The sequence below is a fragment of the Phyllostomus discolor genome, chromosome 5 (assembly GCF_004126475.2).
Source record: "Phyllostomus discolor isolate MPI-MPIP mPhyDis1 chromosome 5, mPhyDis1.pri.v3, whole genome shotgun sequence".
Classification (NCBI taxonomy): domain Eukaryota; kingdom Metazoa; phylum Chordata; class Mammalia; order Chiroptera; family Phyllostomidae; genus Phyllostomus; species Phyllostomus discolor.
The window spans coordinates 65809271-65829990 of NC_040907.2; the positions used below are offsets into that span (position 1 = coordinate 65809271).

The 20720-nt window shown below is 35.1% G+C and overlaps 1 protein-coding gene and 1 long non-coding RNA gene across 3 annotated transcripts in view; both read left to right on the top strand.

Annotated features, from left to right (window-relative positions):
- The window catches only part of HS2ST1 (heparan sulfate 2-O-sulfotransferase 1), a 169215-nt gene that overhangs the window by 25060 nt on the left and 123435 nt on the right, over positions 1–20720 (top strand). The gene's annotated exons all lie outside the window — the stretch shown is intronic.
- LOC118500675 lies at positions 15283–17281 on the top strand. Its single transcript, XR_004903252.1, has 2 exons — positions 15283–15485; positions 15533–17281. It is a non-coding gene; the product is annotated as an uncharacterized LOC118500675 (long non-coding RNA).

A 20720-nucleotide genomic window follows, 5' to 3' on the forward strand; every position in this document is an offset into this window, starting at 1 on the left:
TGGTAGCTTCGTTCTCCGGGGGACCTCAGTCCCTTTCCTGGGATCCTTGGTTGCGCTCTCTGCCCTGCTCCACAATCACCGCCTCACTGGGTCCGCCAGCTGCAGTCTTGCGCACCCCAGATGCCTTATGCGCTCCCAGTTGCCTTTTGCACCCAATTCTCCCTATTCTCCGTGCTGTGGCTCGACCTGTGCCCGGCTGTTTGTCTCCGCCCCTCCTACCGGTCTGGATGAATGGGTCTACTTCAACTTCTTGGCTGTCCGACTTCCATTCAGATAAATTCTCTGTCAGTTCTGGGTGTTATTTTGCCTCTAAATTGTTGTTGTTCAAATCTTGGTTGTGCATAGAGGTATGGTGCGTCCACCTATGTCTCCATCTTGCCGGAAGTCCTATCATGAGTATTTTAAATTATGTTTTTGAGTTTACTTTTGTCACTGTATAAAATGAGCATTGTTAATGCTATTATATTTTGAAAGTTTTTTTATTTCAACCAATTTGGCCAAAAAACCAAAAAGCTTTACAATTAATTGCCTTTAGTAGTTAGCTGTCACTTTCTTCAAAATATAAGAAGTTATAAGATAGGTAGAGAAATACTCTTTTTTTGGTTAGCTACATAAATTGTATAATTCAGGGGGATGAATAAAATCTCAGTCCATTTCCTGCTAGCAATATTTTCTTTACAAGGTGTTTTGTAAATCCACCATTTGCATTCTAGTCATTTTTCTCTTATTCTTAAAACTGTAAGAGATTTTGAAGTTGCATATGTAAATATTATTAAAATAGATCCATTACCTTAATAATTACTGTTTACTAAAATTGCATGTTTAATAACTTATTTTTTTAAAGATTTTATTTATTTATTTGTAGAGAGAGGGGAAGGGAAGAAGAAGGACAGGAAAGGAAACATCAGTGTGTGAGAGAAACTTCAATCAGTTAGCTCTCACATGCTCCCAACTACAGATATGGCTTGCAACCCAGGCATGTGCCCTGACTGAGCATTGAACTGGTGACCTTTTGGTTCACAGGTCTGCACTCAGTCCATTGAACCACACCAACCAGGGCTAATAGCTTCTTTATATAACTTGTCCTATTAGTTTTAAATTCAGTAGGCTACTGCAGGAAGTCCAGTTACATTTAAGCTGATATTTAATGTTCTACTCAATAATTGATCTCACTTAGAGAAAGGCTGGTTGGTACCTGTGTACTTCAGCATATTTGAATATGGGAAGATACTCATATGACTATTAAAAATACATTGTGGGGTAGAAAAGCTTCTTGCATGCTAACCAAAGGTTGTGGCCTAACCCTCTGTAATCACCTGTAGAACTGAATCACCTCTAGAAGCATCTCCATGGACAGTTACTGATCCAGGCTGATTCTTTGAAAATCAGTTAGTATTTGGTGCAGGCCTGTTCTCTGGAATCTTTCCTGCTCATTCTCTAGCACTGTGACCCTGTTTCTCTCATTTACTTTCTGTAAAGTACCTGGATTGCCTTCCTTCGACATATATAATATTTTCAAATTACTTTTTTTCCTCCTCTTGCCCAAAATTTTTCTTAGCCATAGAGTTTTCTTTGGGGGGTAGTTTTCATAGGGTATGGGAATGGTGGATTGAGAGACTGACAGGGCAATTTATACCATTTTTCTTCTAATCATATACTTACTGTATATCTTGTATCTTACCATTTGGCTTTATTAAATATCAGTATTCCACATGTAAAGTAACAGATACATCAAAGCCTCTGGTACTTCTCACTGGACTCATTTCCCTCCTTTCCTTTGCACAGGTAACTGCTACATGGAGTTTATCTTTTCCAGGAATATTTTCACGAACCAAATTAATCTCTTAAGTAATAAATTAAAATGAGTGGCAGTGGGGAAGGAAGCATTTATGAACAGAAACTTGATACCCCACTTAGAGGTGGTAATAGTGATAAAACCAATTCTGCATCTAGATTTTTTCATTCTTCTATATCTGAATGTTCAGCACTAACTGTTTAAAGACTTCCCTGTTAAAAATTGTAAAAGCTTGCAAACCTAGGCTAGAAAGGGCTGCAAAGGATTAATTCTGCTTTGTTAAAATGTATTACAGTGTGTCAAATGTGATTAGGGCTTGTTGACAAGGAACCATTGGATGTACAGGATTCAGTGTTTATGGGACTAGGTTGTCGGCAGGAACAGTGAACAGTGCCAGCACCACTGAAACCAGCCAACTCTTTTATCTTCAGTAAATACCCTGTCAAATAAGAGGTCAGCCTCTTTAAATTTTAGATAAAGAATAGAATTCAGTTAGACTTTAATTTACAATGGACAGTTAAAATAGGTTATCATTGATTAAGTTATTGTGGTTCTTTATGCTGTTCGGTTCACATGAAAAGAGCTTAAGTAATGCTGAAGAGGGCGGAACAAAGATTGTAATCCATGAATCTTTTTAGAGTTCAAAAATAGAAGTTACATTATTTCAGAAGTAATGAAATTACTTTGTATTATCTCTAAGAAAAACCAAGTTTTTGGAGGACTGTTCTGGAGCACTAACTTAGTTATCTGTGGAAAATGAAAAAGCTTCTGTATATGGGTGGAGACCAAGAATTCCTCCTTGAAGGCAAGGCAGCCAGTAGCCTGTTTTTCTCTCCACCTTGCCCCTCATCTAGGCAGTAGTAATCTTTTCTTTATTGATAAGGTAAGATGTTAGAATCATAGTCAATATATTTTAAGCAGCAATAAGAAAATAACCTTTTTCTTACTCCATTCTCTGCCCTCAAAATTAGTTTCCCTTTGAGCGCTACCTCTGTCAATGATTCCCTAATATTTCCATATCTTTTAGGCTTAAAAATTCTAGGAGTCACCCTTGATTCTTTTTTCTTTTATATATAGTCAATCACCAGACTTTCTAGGTCTGCCTTTTTGTTTCTTCTAGATTTATTTTAAGTTTTACATTTTTTTAAAGTTCTTAGTTTGTTAATCCTCCCATGAGAAGTCTGCACAATCAGCATAGATAAAGTCACTGAAGAACCTTTACTCCTTGTTTTTGCTAGCACGGACATTGCAGATGCCCTGCCTTCCTTCATTCTGTTCTTATGTTGCTTGCACTGCTTTTTTAAGGTCTTCTCAACAGGCCATGTGCAAGTCTACGTTTGGGTTCATTTGTCTTTGCATAATCCAAGGAATCGTAAGTCATGCCAGAACCAGTTGTCTCACCACCACCAAGAATGGGTTCTGAATCCAAACACAAAGATGACATTTGGTGTGGTCTTATACATTTTGGCTAGTTTTTTCCAAATTTCTGTCTTGGGTACTGTTGCCTTCCCAGGGTGAAGGACATCAGTGACCATTTCTTTCTGCCGAAGTAGTCTGTTGGTCATGAATGAACTTCCTGATCCAGATCATTACTGTGTTGTTCATGATGGTGCCTGACCTTCAAGCAGCCAGGGAGAAAAAGCTAAGCTTTATGTCATAACAAGCATGAGATGTTCAAAGTTTCTTCCAGCTTTTAAATACTATGATGATCTTTAAGATCTAAAATTAAATGTAGTGTTAAAGGCTGTTGAAGGAATATTAATAACAAATTTTTCACAAAAAGTACTGATCAGATTTATCTAACTAAAAGAATCCTAAAAATTCAGAAAGACATTTAGAACTTTTTATTTAGTGAGTTTAGTATTAATATTACATATAAGTCATTGGATATTTATTAATGTGGTTTAAACGTCTAATACTGAGCTTTGCATCTTTTTCTGAAGAAAAAACTGTGGGTTCTTCTTGACAAGAGAAGAGAAAATTTAATGTTACATGAACCAGCATCAGGGCAAGTGGGACCCTCCAGCTCCTGAACCTGGACCCCAAAGATAAAAATTTTAATTCATAACTTTTTTCCTGCAGTTTTCTTGAAAGAATTTCAAAAGGTACTTTAAATGATTTTCTGTTATTTCCTTTAAGGATCATAAATTGTGAAAAGAGACTCTATAGCGTGGTCTTAGGCAAATAGTATAAAATTAAGAAAAAAGTATTTGATAGTGGAAAAAAGATGTCTGGAAGAGTGGATAAAAAGCATAAACAAAGTTTTGAGGACAGGTAGCTTTTGAGGATTTGACTTTTAAGGTAGAATGAAAGGTAAATTTGAATATATAAATAAAAAAATATTAAGTACCAGAATGATATAAATTTTTTTGACCTAGTGATTTTAAAAAAGAAGCAATACTAAAAATTGACATGTTTTTCTAAATGGTATATTGATATTTAGGGTTTTTTTTTTAAATGATGGGAAGCATATTTGCTTGAAGATTATAAAGGCTCTGGTGAGCCTTTTTCTTTAACATAGCTATCCCAGTACCTGAATCTGCATAGAACTTCCCATAGAATCTGCATCTTTAACTTCCCAGGTGTTTTCCTTATAATCAGTAACTCAGAAATAGTCAAGAAGCCACTCTGGGGTATACTGGACATTCTGCTGTTTTTCCTTGCTGTCATTGTAAGTTTGGCTTGAAAAATGAAGATTTATTCCCTTGGACTGTTTCCAATGTTCAGACTGCTAGTTTCTACTTTCTATGAAGCCAGCACCTGTTTTCTCTTCTAGCCTTCTAACTCTTCATGGAAGTTAATAATTTCTTTCCCTTGAGCACCAGCTGCAAGCACCAGGGGTCTGACTATTTGAAATGAATATGTATTTGAAGTTCTCTTGAAGGAGAATGGAATTTGATCAAGGATTTTAAGAGTGGATAAAAATTTGATGGAAAATTCAGGCTGTGAGAGTATGACATGATCAAAGGTATGAAAATGGGGGCCCATAAAGTAAAGTCAATATAGGAGTTGTGATATAGCATGGTAAAAATATACAATATTCTTAGAATATAGTAGGGAATACCATTGGGAAGATAGGGAAAAGATCACAGAACTCAATGAGTTCCAAGTCATTTAATAATATCTGTCATTTATTGAATGCTTACTGTGTGCCCAAGTGTATGTTAGATCCTGTATGAAATAATCTTACTTAATTCTTACAAACAGCAGTCCTGTGTGTCAGGTATTATCTTCTGAAGAAACTAGGGCTGAGGGAGTTTAAATAGCTTGGTAAGACTCAAAGAGCTAGTAAGATAGATTGGAATCCACACCTGTCTTAAAATATGCTGCCATCCTAGGCATTTTGAGCTAATTAAAGTTGCTTTGCAGTGATCTATAGATTTAATACAAGAATTTTGTAATAATCTTCAACTTGTTGTAGACTAGGTGATTTCTATTACACTGGATTGAGGGGAGAACCATCATTATTAATGTGCCAAGTTTCAGAACTTCAAATGTAAATCTGTTATTAAACCAGTGGCCCCCAAAAGAAGACTATTTTGGATAACAAAATAACTTCTCAATATCTGAGGCTCTTTAAAAAAAAATAGAAAGCCTCTGGGCCAGATGCTCAAAGCTGTATGTTCAGGGAGACCTTCATCACTTTGTAGTCCATAAGTGTTTGACAGTTTGGGTCTGAGTCAAAAAACATCTGTTTTCACTAATGATATGGCTACCTACCTTTTGACTCCTTGAGTTTAGAATTTCATTCTTTCATGTTTGTTTTGGTTATTTTCTAGCCCATTGTCTTGAAGGAATGCCAAACTGAAGTATATTTACTATTGTTATAGGAGGTCATTGTCTTTCAATGAACCACAGCAATTTTAATAACTGATAGCATGTGCCCTGGCTGTTGTAGCTCAGTGGATTGAGCGCGGGCTGCAAACCAAAGTGTTGCAGGTTCAATTCCCAGCTGGGGCACGTGCCTGGGTTGCAGGCCATGACCCCCAGCAGCAACCGTACATTGATGTTTCTCTCTCTCTATCTCCCTCTCTTCCCTCTCTAAAAATAAATAAATAAAATCTTAAAAAAAGTCAGGTATTCTTTAAAAAAAAAGGATTTTAGAGCTGAAGGGATCTTAGTAATTGTCCAATGATGTCTTCTTGTACAGGTAAGGTAAATAAAGCACAGAATAGATGATGTGGCTGCAGTTACTTACTCATTTTAGGCTGTTAGAACTACAAGTAGGGCCAGAACTTTTTTTACCAAATTGCACTACCTCTGGTGTTTATCAAAAGGTGTTGTAGGCTGCCACCAAAACAGTAGGAATCACTTGCTGGTTATGAGGCTGGACTCCTAAAGCAGTGATCTTAGCTGGCTGAGATAGAGGTATTTATATATCAGAGTCTTGGGACTTTCAACAAAACACACATAGGAAAAACCACTTGGTCAAAAAAGCCCTTTATGTCAAGGGCCTCTTGAATCAGTAAGCATAGGCCCTGTGGCTAGAAAACACGCAAAATATTTTTGCCTTTTAGAAACAGGTGTATAGAAACAGATGGATATCAGGAAGTTATCTTTTCTCCCATTCACAAAAGACATTTGATTGGATTATCATATATGTCCTGAAAAACTATTAAGTAAAAATATTAGACTTGTAAGACCTGATTTTTCCATGTGATTATTCTGTTTGATGTACACATTCTGAGAATTTATTGCACACCAACAAATTAGCCTGCCATTATTGCATGGATGTTGGTAAATGGTAAGAAGACAGGATTATCAATATTTTTGCACTCGTTTCCTGAGATTCTCCTACCATAGGGTGACACGAAGTGGCCTAGCAGGAAGAATTACTGGAGAGGAGCCCCGAGTTTGGGGAGCATACATATTTGCTTCAGAGGAACATACGTACTATTTCTGCCTCTCAAGGCTATTGTTTTTACAACTACTCTTGAAAAGAAAGTCTGGAGCAAAGAGCAATTAGTGCATCTGCTCACAGGGCTTGCAGAAATGTGAGAGACCAATGGAAAATTGTCTCCAAATAGGTATATTATCTTAAGCAAATTAGGTCATTGTTTATTCTCAATCTAAAGGAAATATGTTAAAAAACAAATGGTGTCAGGAGTGTGACCTCTGTGCATTTTGTTTTTCTGAGGAAAATGTGTATTGTTTGTATATTATTGTATACATGTATGTATTGTATAATACATGGCCCAGTAAGTATAGTAACATGAAAGTTAACTTACTTAGTTTGACAAAGGGTGTTCTAGTTAATAGAATTTTCTTTTCAAGTATTCAGATTCCATTATGCCATAAGATACACCCTATTTCTTTATCTCACTCCCTCTTTTTATCTTAAAACATTTTTTTCTCTGTGTTGTTTTTAATTTTAACAAATACTTCGTGTGCCTGTCCCAGACCAAATACTGTGTGCTGACTGGGTATACAGATATGTGAGGTCATGTGTCCTTTATTCAGAGTTGTTACATGCCAGGCATTTTTATTTTTACTTAATCCCCACACCAGTCCTGTGCCACTTGAGGGAGGGAGACAGAGTAGGCTAAAGGTCAAGAGTGTTCCTGGTAGAGTGAACATGTACAAAGGATTGGGAGAAGATGGGATAGGCCACAAAGGGCATTCCAAGAGGAGAGCACTGTACCATGTGATGGTCCAGAAGAAAGAAAGAATAAAGGATTATGAGTAATTCATCATACTGATGCTGACCTTTTTTTTAAACTAAAGTTTTAAATTTAAACCATTGGGAGTTTTGCAGATTGTACTGTATCAGGGAGTGAAGTTCTGATTTTATATATTTCAATGGTTGTGCTTATTATATATGAAAGCTTCTATATTCGTCAACTTTTCATATTTTTATTTATTTGATGAGAAAGAAAGAGGGTGAAAAATATTTAAGTATATATCTTTTAGTACTAGAATGCTACAGTATAAAAGGTATCAGTTTTTGGAAGAGACTACTTACAAGTTTGCTGTTTGAAGCATGCGTTTCTATTCCTATATACTTCTATCAGTAATGAAAACTTCAGAATAACTTTATTTAATCAGACCTCTATGTTTGCCTGTTGACCAGAATTGTGGGTTTTTAAAACAGTTTTTTTATTTTTTATTTTCACCTGAGGGCATTTTTTTTTTTTCATTGCTTTTAAAGAGAGGAAGGGAGAGAAACAGCAATGCAATTCAATCAACCTCAATCTTCTTGTAATGTCTAAGATTTTTTCACTCCTCTCCAAGAACCAGTTTCGCCCCCACTGGAATGGAATGAGCTGGATGAAGGATGGTAGGGTTTTTATTGTACTTTTCTTTCAACTATTTTTGAAGTTTTAATTTTCAGAATAAAAAGTCAGAGTAAAAGATGTGGCTCCTTATTCGGTCTGCTTAGTAGACAATTCCAGGAAATGCCCCTTTATTTTTTCTGCTATATGAATGCAACAGAATGGATTTGTCACGTTTCTGTAGCCCTTTCAAGAGGTGGTGTTGAGTAGAACTTGTATAAGCAGCTGTAAATGGTTGAACAAACTAGTAGGAAGACAGGCATTTCATGCAAGAAAAGAGCATGAGTAAAAGCATTTTGGTTTATATGTTTTAATATTTGTTTCAGCCAGAAATTATTTGCAATAGATTATTCAGTTTTGTTCTTTCCTGTTATGGCAAATTAGAATGCATATTAGAAGTATTTGCATATATCAGTTCTCTTAATAGCACTTTGCACTGGCAGATGCTCTAAGTATCTCAACAGGTAGGGAACAGAAGAGACTCAATTAGGTATTATTGCCTGTAGCTGCTTTTTCAGCATTTGATGACCACCTGGATTCAGATATTTGTAGCAGATAATATTGATTTTTGAATTCAGGTTTTAACATTATATTTATTTGATAATGTCACCCTCACAATATGAATATATTGTTTATAGGCTTATCAAATTATTTAATTATATATTGTTCAACTAATTATAAATGTCCTGTAAACTATAAGCAACCACTTTGAATTTCATTATTGTTCTCTAAGAAACGGATGATAATTTACTAGTGAGGATTGTGTATGTCAAAGCTCCAGTCTGTTTTGTTCTGCTTACTTTTCATGTGTGTCACAGGGCATTCTTCGGTTTTCTCTGTGTCTCAGTGAAAAACAAAACAGATGAAAGAAGAAGAAAGTTTTAGGATCAGAGTAAAATACATAAATTAGAGTAGAATGTCAAGACGGTAGGAACAGTGAGAACATTTATGCTGTCTTAGAGTCCTTAATCATTTAACAAGGTTGAGCTGAAATTTTGTTTATTGAGTTATAATTTGCCTATAGTAAAATGTGTAGTTTAATGAATTTGAGCTGGGAATTTGGTTTTGAGAGATTTCTTCTGTCTAAAGCCAAAAATAAAACACACTGGTTCCTTGGTGGGAGCAAAACTTTTCCTACTGCAGTTTCAGAAAAAAAGTTCTTGAATGGATCCTCATATAGGGAGTATTGAGTGATGTTGGGTTTCACAAGGCTCTTTCTTACAGTACCCTAAGTGGAAGCTGAGGTGTAATTGGGAGGTTAAGGGTGGGGAGCTAAATAAGTAATTTTTATCCAAAATATATCTAGATTATATAAAGAAATGATTGACCTCTATATCCTTCAAATAAAAGTTCTCTATATACATACACATATAACATACATTTATAAATTACATATGTATAAACATTTGTATACATGTTCATGTGTAACAATATATGTGTATATAATGCCTTTAAATCTGTTTATTGATGAAAATTGGGCAAAGAAAGGGCTTGAACAGCAATTATTTTGGGGTTATCTACTAGGAGTGGATCTTTTGCTTAAGGAATAAATATGCAAGCAAAAATTTCCTTTTCTGAAAATTCAGGATTTAAAATTTTTTTCCCTTTTGACTCCTAGGCTGTTCCATATTCAGAGGAAAGTAGGCCAGTAGGGAAGCTACAGGTAAAGCCAGGGTATTTTGAAGGAACTACTCTATATCTGATTGAGTGCTGAAAAGGGATCAATCAAGTCCTTAAAAGTTCTTTAAAACATAGCATGGCATACATATGTTTAACTGGAAGATCATTGCCAACAAGTATTCTCATTTGACCATGTGGCTGTAGAAAAAATATTAGTAACGTTCCCATTGAAATCTGGTTTTGAGCGAGTGAACCTGGCCAAAAGAAACCGATGGTAAAAGGAACTTTTTTCCCCTTCATACTACCTCCCTGTGATGCCTTTACTTCCAGTCAGTTTCTGTGATCTGCCTTTTTGCTCAGCTTTTGGAGTTGTGTTTTTTAAAAGGAAAACCTGAAGCTTAGGTAGAAATGATTGGCTTCTTTAAAGGGCACCATTAAGAAGATTTTCCCACCAGGAAAAATATCACCTTACTCTATGGTGCTTGGTACCATCTCTGTTGTAAATTATGCTGCATTTAGAAAGATTCATACTGCTACATGATTTTCTCTCTTTAGATTTTGAGTAACATTTTCTTGTTAATTACATACAGATCTTTGCTAGTCGAATTTAAGGAATTTGGGAATGTATTCAGAAACTGTAAAATAGAACTTTTCTCCTCATTACTGAATCTTTGGACATTAAAAATGCATTGTATTTAACATTGAAATAATTTACAGTTTTGTCATTTGAAATTACAGATGGTAATGTGAAAAGATCTGCCACATTTTGTTCCTTATGGTAAGAAGAGGGATATATATATTAACCTAAATTAGCAAGAGAGTTGTGGACCCTAAATTCTCAGTATGTACCAAGTGAATTTTTAGGTAATGAGCAAATTTCTGAACATGTAGAGTCTTAAGTTTTTAAATAAATTTTGTCATCTTAAAAAGCAATGGCAAATTATTTTAAAATAGCTGAGTTTGCCCTGGCTGGTCTGGCTCAGTGGATTGAGTGCTGGCCTACGAACCAAAGGGTTACTGGTTCGATTCCCAGTCAGAGCACATGCCTGGGTTGCAGGCCAGGTCCCCAGTTGGAGATGTGTGAGAGACAACCACACACTGATGTTTCCTTCCCTCTCTTTCTCCCTCCCTTTTCCTCTCTCTAAAAAAACTAAACAAAGTCTTTAAAAAAATAAATAAAATAGCTGAGTTTTACTTAAGTTTTTTACATAGACTAGGCTATTTAATTTGATAATTCTTACAAAAACATTTGAAGGGTAAGTAATCCTCCCATTTTACAGAGGCCCATAATCATGCTTTTAAGAAGTGATGGAATTAAGATGTAAACCTGGGCAATCTTACTCTTAACCGCTCAGTTAGTCATTTCAAAATGTATAGAATTAACAGTGTAGTGACATATTACCTCCCATTATGCTCCTACAGCCGAATTGCCAAGGTGTCTGTTCTTTCATTCCCTTTACTTGTTTTTTTTTTTTTGCTTTAACTCCCAATATTTTCTTGTATTAGTAACACAATATAGAGGAAATAGGACAGATGTTGAATTAAATATACTTGGGTTAAGACAAGACCATCTACATATACTAGCTCTGTGACCATGAGCAAGGTACTTTGAGCTCTCTTTAAAAAAAATGTAGTAAATGACTAAAAAGAGAGTTAATAATTCATAAGTTTATTGAAAAGATTACAAAGATACTATTTTTTTATCCTTAAAAGTTTTTATTCATTTATTTTTAGAGAGAGGACAGGGAGGAGAAAGAGAGGGACAGAAACATCAACGTGTGGTTGCCTCTCATGTGCTCCCTACTGGGGACCTGGCTCATAACCCAGGCATGTGCCCTGACTAGGGATTGAACCAGTGACCCTCTGGTTCGCAGGCCCGTGCTCAATCCACAGAGCTACACCAGCCCAGGCATGAAGATACTATTTTTAAAGTATTAGAACCAATGACTGGAGGATATTAGGGGTTTAAAAATATGCAACCACTATCGCCTCTACATTTCTACTTGAAAATGTTTAATTTTTAAAAATGCTCTTGATTTTATTAAACATTTAAGGAAAAAATATACCTAATATCAATAATCTTTTCTAGAAAACAGAAGCAGAGGTTATACTTCCTTACTCATGCTATGAGGCCAGCATTACCATAATATCAAAGTAAAGACAACATGACAATGGGAAACTACAGACTAATATCTCTTAGGAATATACTTGCAAAAATCCTCAGTATTTGCAAATTGAGTAAAATATATAAAATAAATTATGTACCATGACAAAGTGCAATTTATTCCAGGTGGGCAGGGCTGGCTCAGCCTTTAAAAAAGTGTAACCTGTTATTAATAGGCAAAAATGAGAAAATTATATGATATTAATAGATGCAGAAATAGAATTTGACAAAATTTAGCCCCATATATGATGAAAACTCAGGAAACAAGGGAAACTTCCTCAACTTGATAAAGTACATAAAAAACAAAAAAAACCCTACAGCAAACATACTTATTGGTGAGAAAGTAGATGCTTTCCAGTTGAGATCCAAAAAGAAGAATGATTTCCCCTCTGGCTATTCCTGTTCTACGTCATCCTGGAAGTGAAATGAAATAGGACCAAAAAAAAAAAAAAAAAAAAGAAAAGAAATAAAAACTACATAGATTGGAAAGGAATACATTAAACTTTGTTGTTAAATTACATGATGGTTTATGTAGAAACTCCCAAAGAATCAACAAAAAAGCTTCTGAAACTAGTAAGTGATTACAGTGAGGTTGTTGGATACAAAGTTAATGCACAAAAGTCCATTATTTCCTTGTCAGGTGGCAATGAACTACTGAAATTTGATATTAAAAGGACAGTACCACTGTGCTTTCAGCACAAAAACAAAGCAAGTATAAATCTAATAGCTGGAATGTGAAGTCAAAGTGTGTGAACAGCATTTCCGTTAGCACCAACAATTTTAAAATACTTAACATAAATCTAACGAAGAGTATAAAAGACACAATGAGGAGAATGACAAAATTCTGATGAAAAAAATAAAAAAGATAAGTAAACAGAAATAGTGTTCATGGGTGGAAGAAGACTCAATATGATTTAGATGCCATTTCTTTTCAATTTTATCTATATATTCAGTGTAATTCCAATCTAAATCACAGAAAGTTATTTTGTGGTTATTGTTAGCAAATTGATTCTAAATATACATGGAGAGATAGAAAAACCCAAAACAGTCAACTTAGTATCAAAGGAGAACAACAAAAGTCGGAGGACTAATACTACTGGACTTCAGGACTTGACTATAGTATAAAACTACAGTAATCAAGACTGTAGTATTGATGGGAAAACATGTAGATCAGTGAAACAAAATGGAGAGCCCAGAAATATTCCCATGGAAATACAGTCAACTGATCTTTGACCCGAGGAGCCAAAGCAGTTCAATGGGGAAAGGATGGTCTCTTCAACACATGGTGCTGGTGCTATAGCATGTTCTCATGAAAAAAAAAAAAGAATCTACATATAGATCTTCAATCTTTCACAAAAATTATCTCAAAGTGGTAATGTTAAACATAAAACTATGAAACAGCTAGAAGATATAGGAGAAAATCTAGATAACCATATTGAACCACTGACTTTTTAGACATAGCACCAAAAGCACAGTCTATGAGACAAAAAATTGATAATTTGGACTTCATTAAAACGAAAAGTAATGCTCTGCAAAAGACACTTAACAGACTGAAAAGACACAGAGAAAATTTTGAAGAAAACATGTTAAAGAACTGCAATACAAAATACAAAGAACCCTTAACACTCAAAAGTAGGACGATGAATACTCTAATTAAAAATGAGCAAAATATCTGAAGAGACATCTCACTAGAGAAGATAAATGGGTGGTATATAAGCATATGAAAAGATGCATCGTATGTCATTAGGGAATTGCAGATTAAAACAACAATGGCATACCTCTCTGCACTTAATAGAATGGTGAAAATTGAAAACACTGACAACACCAAATGCTGGCAAGAATGTGGAACTCGCGTTCATTACCTGTGGAAATGCCAAGTGGAATAGCCATTTTGAAAGACACTTTGTCAGTTTCTTACAAAATTAAATTGACTCTTACCATGTGATGTAGCTGTCACACTCTGGTATGTACCCCAAAGAGTTGACATTTTGTGTCCACACAAAAATCTGCACATGAATGCTCGTAGCACATAATTGCCAAAACTTCAGAGTAAAGATGTTTTCCAATTGGTGAGTGAATAAACAAACTGGTACGTATATACGGTGGAGTATTACCAATCAAGAGAAAATAAGCTATCAAACCATAAAAGACATGGAGAAAACTTAAATGCATAAATCTGTTTTAAAAAAATCAGATTTAAAAAAATTTAAAAAAATCTCCCTCAACTATACAAGCAGTAAAACACTATGAGTAGACTCAACAATGTAAACAGGTCTTACAAATAGAAAGTTGAGTGTAAGAAATGATTACTAAAAATCAGGATAATTTCTGTCTCTGGAAAGGGAGGATCAAAGAAGAACACTTGAGGTTTCTGGGGTACTGGAATAGTTCTATTTCCCATTTTTGTGGATAGTTGTGTAGATATTTGTAACTTTAAGTTGTGCATATAGTTTTTCTTGAAATACATTGTTATTGAAGTGAACTTCACATAGTACACCATACAATTCAGTTGTGTATATGTATTTATAATGTTGTACAACCAACAGTTCCCTCCAGTGTCACTTTTTTTCATCACTCCATATCCATTGGGTGATCACTTCTCATTCTTCTCTTCCTCACAGTCATCTTACAGCCTTAAATCTGATTTTTGTCTCTATGGATTTGCCCATTCTGAATATACCATATAAAAGGAATCGTGCAGTATGCCATCTTTTCTGTCTTCTTTCACTTGGCATAACATTTCTGAGATTCATCCAGGTTGTGGCATGTATTAGTATTTTGTTTCATTTTAGAGCTGAATAATGTGCCATTATATGTATGGGGTCTGTCTGGGAAAAGTCCAACCATTGTTGTAATGAGAATGGTTTGCATGTTTGGTGCCACATCGATGTAACCTGGCAGCCAAGGAATGCACATGCATGAACAAAGACAACTTCATTGTACTAGTCGTGGGGCAGTTGACACTGTTGAGTGAGCATGTGTACTGTGTGGTTGTTGCATTCAAAATGACTGAGCAAGTAGAGCAACAAATCTGCATCACATTTTGCGTTAAGCTTGAATATTCCTCCACGGAAACTTCAGGTGATTCAGAAGACTGCAGCTATGGGCAACTGGTGATTGGCAGCTTCATCACGACAGCGTGCCTGCTTGTGCATCAAATCTCATACAGAGTTTCTTGGTGAAACATCAAATTGCCCAGGTGACTCAACCCCCCTACAGCCCAAATTTGGTGCCCTGCTACTTCTGGCTTTTCCCGAAACTAAAATCACCTTTGAAAGGGAAGAGATTTCAGACCATTGATAAAATTCAGGGAAATATGATGGGGCAGCTGATGGCAATTGGGAGAACTGTTGTGAGGTCCAAGGTGCCTAATTTGAAGGGGACCGAGACATCATTGTTCTGTGTACGGTGTTTTTTGTATTTCTTGTGTCTTGTATCTTCAATAGATGTCTCTACTTTTCCTATTTTGTGGCTGGATACCTTTTGGACAGACTTCATATATACTACAATTTGTTCATTTATCTGTAGATGGGTATCTGGGTTTCCAGCTTGGGAGAATTATTAATAATTCTGCCATAAACATTCTGTACACTTAATTTTGTGTACTATATTAACTTATGTATGTAGGATGTATGTACTGTATTAACTATTGTGTACTATATTAACTATTATGTATGTAAGATCACAGTGAAAAGAGAAGGAAAAAAGATCTCATTGGGACCATATGTATTATCAGCATTTATTATTATTATTATTTAGCATTGTGCTAAATACTGAAAGATATAAAAATGAATTAAAAATGATTCTTCCAAGAAATTTAAACATAATTCAGCATGTGGAATTTATTGTGTTATTACAAAAGCAGTCAACTAGCAGTGCACATTTTAAACAGCCTTGACATAGAGTTAGGATATAATTGGTTAGAATATTAAGCTCACCTGGATGCTGTGGTCAGCTAGGCACTTGTGATTACAAGTGGATTGCAAGTGGAAGTCACTGATGACTGATTTCTTCTCTAACAAGGTGTGATTCCCTTCTACTCCCCAATCCCTAGAAAAAGGCGGTGCTATAGAAGAAGGTGGCTTTGCTATGCTTATTTTTGAGTAAGCTAAAGGATAGAGACCAAATTTTTAGCATAAGACAGAAAAGTCTTGAGAAATTTTGGGTATCTTTCTATATTTCTTTTTCTGTCAAAAAGTCAGAAAAATTGTGTTAATTAAATTTTGAAGCCAAAATATCTTTCAAGACTCTAGACAAATTCTTTCTTTATAATTTAGAAAAAAAGTAATGAACAAGTCATAGTTGGTTCAGTGCCCATCTAAGTGTTAAAGGCATAAATACTGAGTTCTTACTGTTTTTATTATTCTGTGGTTAGGGGTAGAGATATTAGCAGTAATAGCTATATTGCCTTCATATATAAAGAATGACAGAAACTCCCATGTGCTTAGAGCTGTCTTTTTAGTAGTCATGATGGGTTTGTGCTGGTGAACCACGCTAGACCCTCTTTGAACAGCATGATCTGATAGCAAAGTGTAGATGAGTCTGGGTCATATTTTAATTGATTTCCTTAATTTCAGCAGCATTTCACAAAGGATTTTATGCATTTTTCAGTGATGGAATACGACCAAGGAAATCAGGATGACTGCAAAGTGAGCACAAGGACGATGGATAGTTAAGTATAATATTGATACACAAAGGCCCTTAAAAGTTTTGAGTTTCCTAATGGCCAATGAAAAGATTAGTCTGTAAAATAAGAGATATGATTTTTTTTTATCATTTTGCCAACATACATGTAGTTTATAAATAGTTGTAGAAAAGTGCCTGAATTGGAATATCTAGGTTTTTTTGCCTAAGCATTTTCTAGAAGAGGAATATGAAGTCATAAACCCATTGCTGAAGGTAGTAAATTCTGTAGTTTCGGTTTTAATATTCATCATTGTAGATCACTGTGACATCTTCTATTAGCTCTTTATCTTATGCTGTTCAAGATTTTTTTAAGGCTATTTTATGCTAAAGTAATTTTATTCTTGTCAATTCCAAAACCACCTCTCAAGATTTCACACTATGTTTCTAGTTCATTCAGGATTGTTGTTGTGGGTAGAAGATGGAGTCTTCAAAAAACTGTTCTGCCTTCTGCTTTCTTATTTTGGGCAATTACAGTCTTGATAGTGACTCTGATCTTAGGCTTTTCATTTATTGTTTTTTTTTCTTTCTTTCTTTCTTTTTTTTTTCTTCCTTTTTTGGACCAGGTACTTCTTTGACATTTTCTGGCTCTCTTTTTCCTTCAACTCAGTCTGTTTGCTGGCTTATCTCTACTTGGCTTCTTACCATTCATTAATTCCCACTTGAGGCATGGCACTTCTCCCAGAACACTTGAATCTCCGCAGGGTCTTCCCCTGAGCACAGCTCCTTAGCACATTATTTTTTTCACATGTGGCTTTCCAGTATAGTTCCTTGCTGCCCTCTTCTGGCTGTGACATTAGGGCATCATTGAGCATATTTTAGCTTTTAATCCTTGGAGTTCTAACAATATTTTGGATGGACCAGTGGTTTTTAAAGCTTTGCTGCATTGTAGAATAACTTGGGGAGATTTTCAAAAACTACCAGTGAGTGGGCTCCACTTGAGGAGTCTCATAATTGGTTTGGGGGTAGGGTTGGAGGGGTGTTGGGCAGATTTTTTTAACTCCTTAGATGATTATGATCTCTAGCCAGTGATTAAAATCCTAACACCAGGAAAAATGACCCTTGGAATGCTTTAACTACTTAGATGCAGTCCTCATATTTTTAGGTATCAAAAATAATATTAAAATGAGGCATATAGGACTATTTTTATCCTCCTCAGGAAAGGCATAGTTTAGACAAGGATATGATATGAATAAGTGATAAAAAACATAGTCTCTATATAGTATCTATCAATTCCAGAAGGGATTTTTGGGTATGCTCTGTGCCGTCATTTGCCTGTTTGGTTTTAGATTTCATTTCTCAAATTTTACTTCCTTCTGTCTCGGGCTGATCCCACAGGCTTCTGCCTAGATTTTGTCATTGGGATGTATGTATAGTAACGAGTGTGAGGGAATACTCGTACTAATATTGTTTCATAGTTGGATGAGAAACCTGATGGGAAATATATGTTTATCATGAACTTCTTAAATTAAATTTGTTGTTAAATAACACTTGTAATCATATTTTAAATACTACTTCTTATTTACTTATTTTTTTAAAGAATACTATTAGAACTGCTTTTCATTTTACATTTCAACCTATGGTATAAATTTCATAATCTGGGTTATTTAAAAAAAGAATGTATTTTATTCTTTAGATATTTAGGGTTAGATCTCTAATGTATAGCGAGTTATTTGAACAGGGCCTCTATTTTCCTTTTGGAGGGAAAATTATAGTACATTATATTGGCTTTTTATTTCCCGCCCCCACCGGCCCCCACCGGCTTATTTTTTTAGAGCATATTAACTGCTCTAAAAGAATTTATCTAATCGATTCTCTTGACTTTTTTAAAGCTATGAGGAATCTATTAATATAATTATAGTTCTTTAGTCCTTGCATGAGTTTTAGTATCTTTAATTCCTTAAGTGGCATATTAACTAGTTCAGTAATATGTGACCATTTCACTGTATTCCTTTTGCTATGCGATTTTTTTATTCACATACAGGCTTTGCATGATATTCAAAGCACATACAAGTACTTAGTAGCAGAGTTCTGAAATCCTGACAAAAATGTGGCCCTGGCTGGCATAGCTCAGTGGATTGAGTGTGGGCTGTGAACAAAAGTGTCACCAGTTTGATTCCCAGTCAGGGCACATGCCTGGGTTGCGGACCAGGTCCCCAGTGGGGGCCACGTGAGAGGCAACCACACGTTGATACTTCTCTCACTTTATTTCTCCCTTCCTTTCTCTCTCTAGAAATAAATAAATTTAAAAAAATATCATTAAAAAATGTAATGGGTGTTTGTGTGATTGTGGTTTTGGTCGTCTTGGGATTACCTGTTTCTCCAAGTCTTTGGAATATGAATGGTTCCTCTAACCTCTTTTATTTTTCTCCTATATGGACTGCTTAGAAGTCTTTAGTTTGCTTTTTTTAAAAACCCAAAACTTCATGTTGCTAGATTTTAAAACTTGAGATGTCAGATCATATATTTGAAAATTTAACTTGAACCCTGTTAGAATAAATGTTGTAAACTAATTCTTTCTTGTTTGCATAGAGACATGAATATGAAATCATTAGCACCATTCAGCTGAGTAGTGTAGAAAACTGGATTTTTTGCTGAAGGAGTGTAATAAAGATATTTAAAAAAAAAAGATACTTTCACTCAAATTCTTTTTTGTACCAGTTCAGTGTGAGTAAGGTGTTCCAAATATATGATTTCATGACACATAAGTTAAGTAGGAATATCTGTTTCTCACTTCTTTTTGTAAAAATGACATAACTTATTTTTTTCTCCTTTTGCTCCTTATTTACCCCATGAGCTCATCATTCCACTCCTCTTCGTAACTACAAACTTCTCTCCTCTAATCACTTAGCTTTCTCTTATTCCAAAAGGAGGGCAAACACTCCCTAAGTCCTACATATCCTACCTCATTTCCTGATCTAGTCCATAGGATGTTTCTAATGTGAGATGAGGAGAAGGAGAAGAGAGACTCTTGGTAACTGAGCTACTGAGAGAAAGATTTCTTCACACTGAAACTCTCAAACATTTTCCCTTAGGAAAAAATTAGTTCTTTGTCATTGTCATTTGTAACCTATAATTCTCAGGTGAAATATTAATATGTTTTTATAGAGTTGACTGGGAATCTAATCTATCTAGCATAAATAATTTCATTTCTTTGGTAAAATGTGTTTCAAGATCTAAATAGCAAATTTATAGATGAGCTTTTAAAATGTTTTCTTTGAAGATGAATTATGCTTGTTTTCAGCTTTTTATTAAAAATACTTTGTTTGGGGGTGGAGAGAGATGGACCATGGATCCTTATATCATATGTTGTGTTCTTTTTGGGGTTTAGTATAATTTCACTTTTTTAATTCTTTGATCTTTTCTAAATAGTTATCTTGAACTGAGATGATGGGACTTCAGATTTTTTCCGCTTCTGGAAATGATACATATTTCTCTACCTCCTTCCGCTTCCTTTCCCTTACTTTTCTGTCTTCCTTTTTTTTTTTTTCCATTCATATACCCAGCCTGATTTTTCATTCCATAGAAGCCCCAGTACTGTCTATTTTTATTGGGTCTTACATTTCCACTTACACTGCTTCTGTATACATTTTTTTATCTGGCAAAGCCCTATACAGTCAGTCATGCTTGGGAGATACTGTGGACCCGTTCCAGACCAGCACATAAAAGGTGGTCGTAATTTTTTTGATGGAGGGTCTTGCCTTCAACTTGTAAAAATCACAACATCTGTGAAGTACACTAAAGTGAAGTGCAATTAAATGAGATATGCCTGTAATTTTTCCCTAAATGTAGGTCTTTATTTTATTTTCTATTTATTGGACTACTGGATTTTGTGGGCTGATGTCTTAATGCTTTTGGGAAATACATAGCCATCGTCTCTTCAAATACTGCCTCTGCCTCATATTCTCTTTTTACTCCTCTGAACTCCTCTTAGATTTATATTAGAAGATCTTTGTTTTCTATGTACCTCTTGTAATTTCCGTGATCTGTCTCTGCTTCTTTCTGCATAGTTTCTTATGATGTATCTAGTTTGCTATTTAATGCATCCCTTGAAATCTTAAGGTTATTCTTTTTTTTAATTGTAGAATTTCTAGTTCTTTTAAAAATGTGCTTAGTTGCTTTTTAGAGTTTTCTAGTTTTCTGCCAAGTAATTCAAGTCTTTCAAAAAAATTCTTGAACTTAAGCA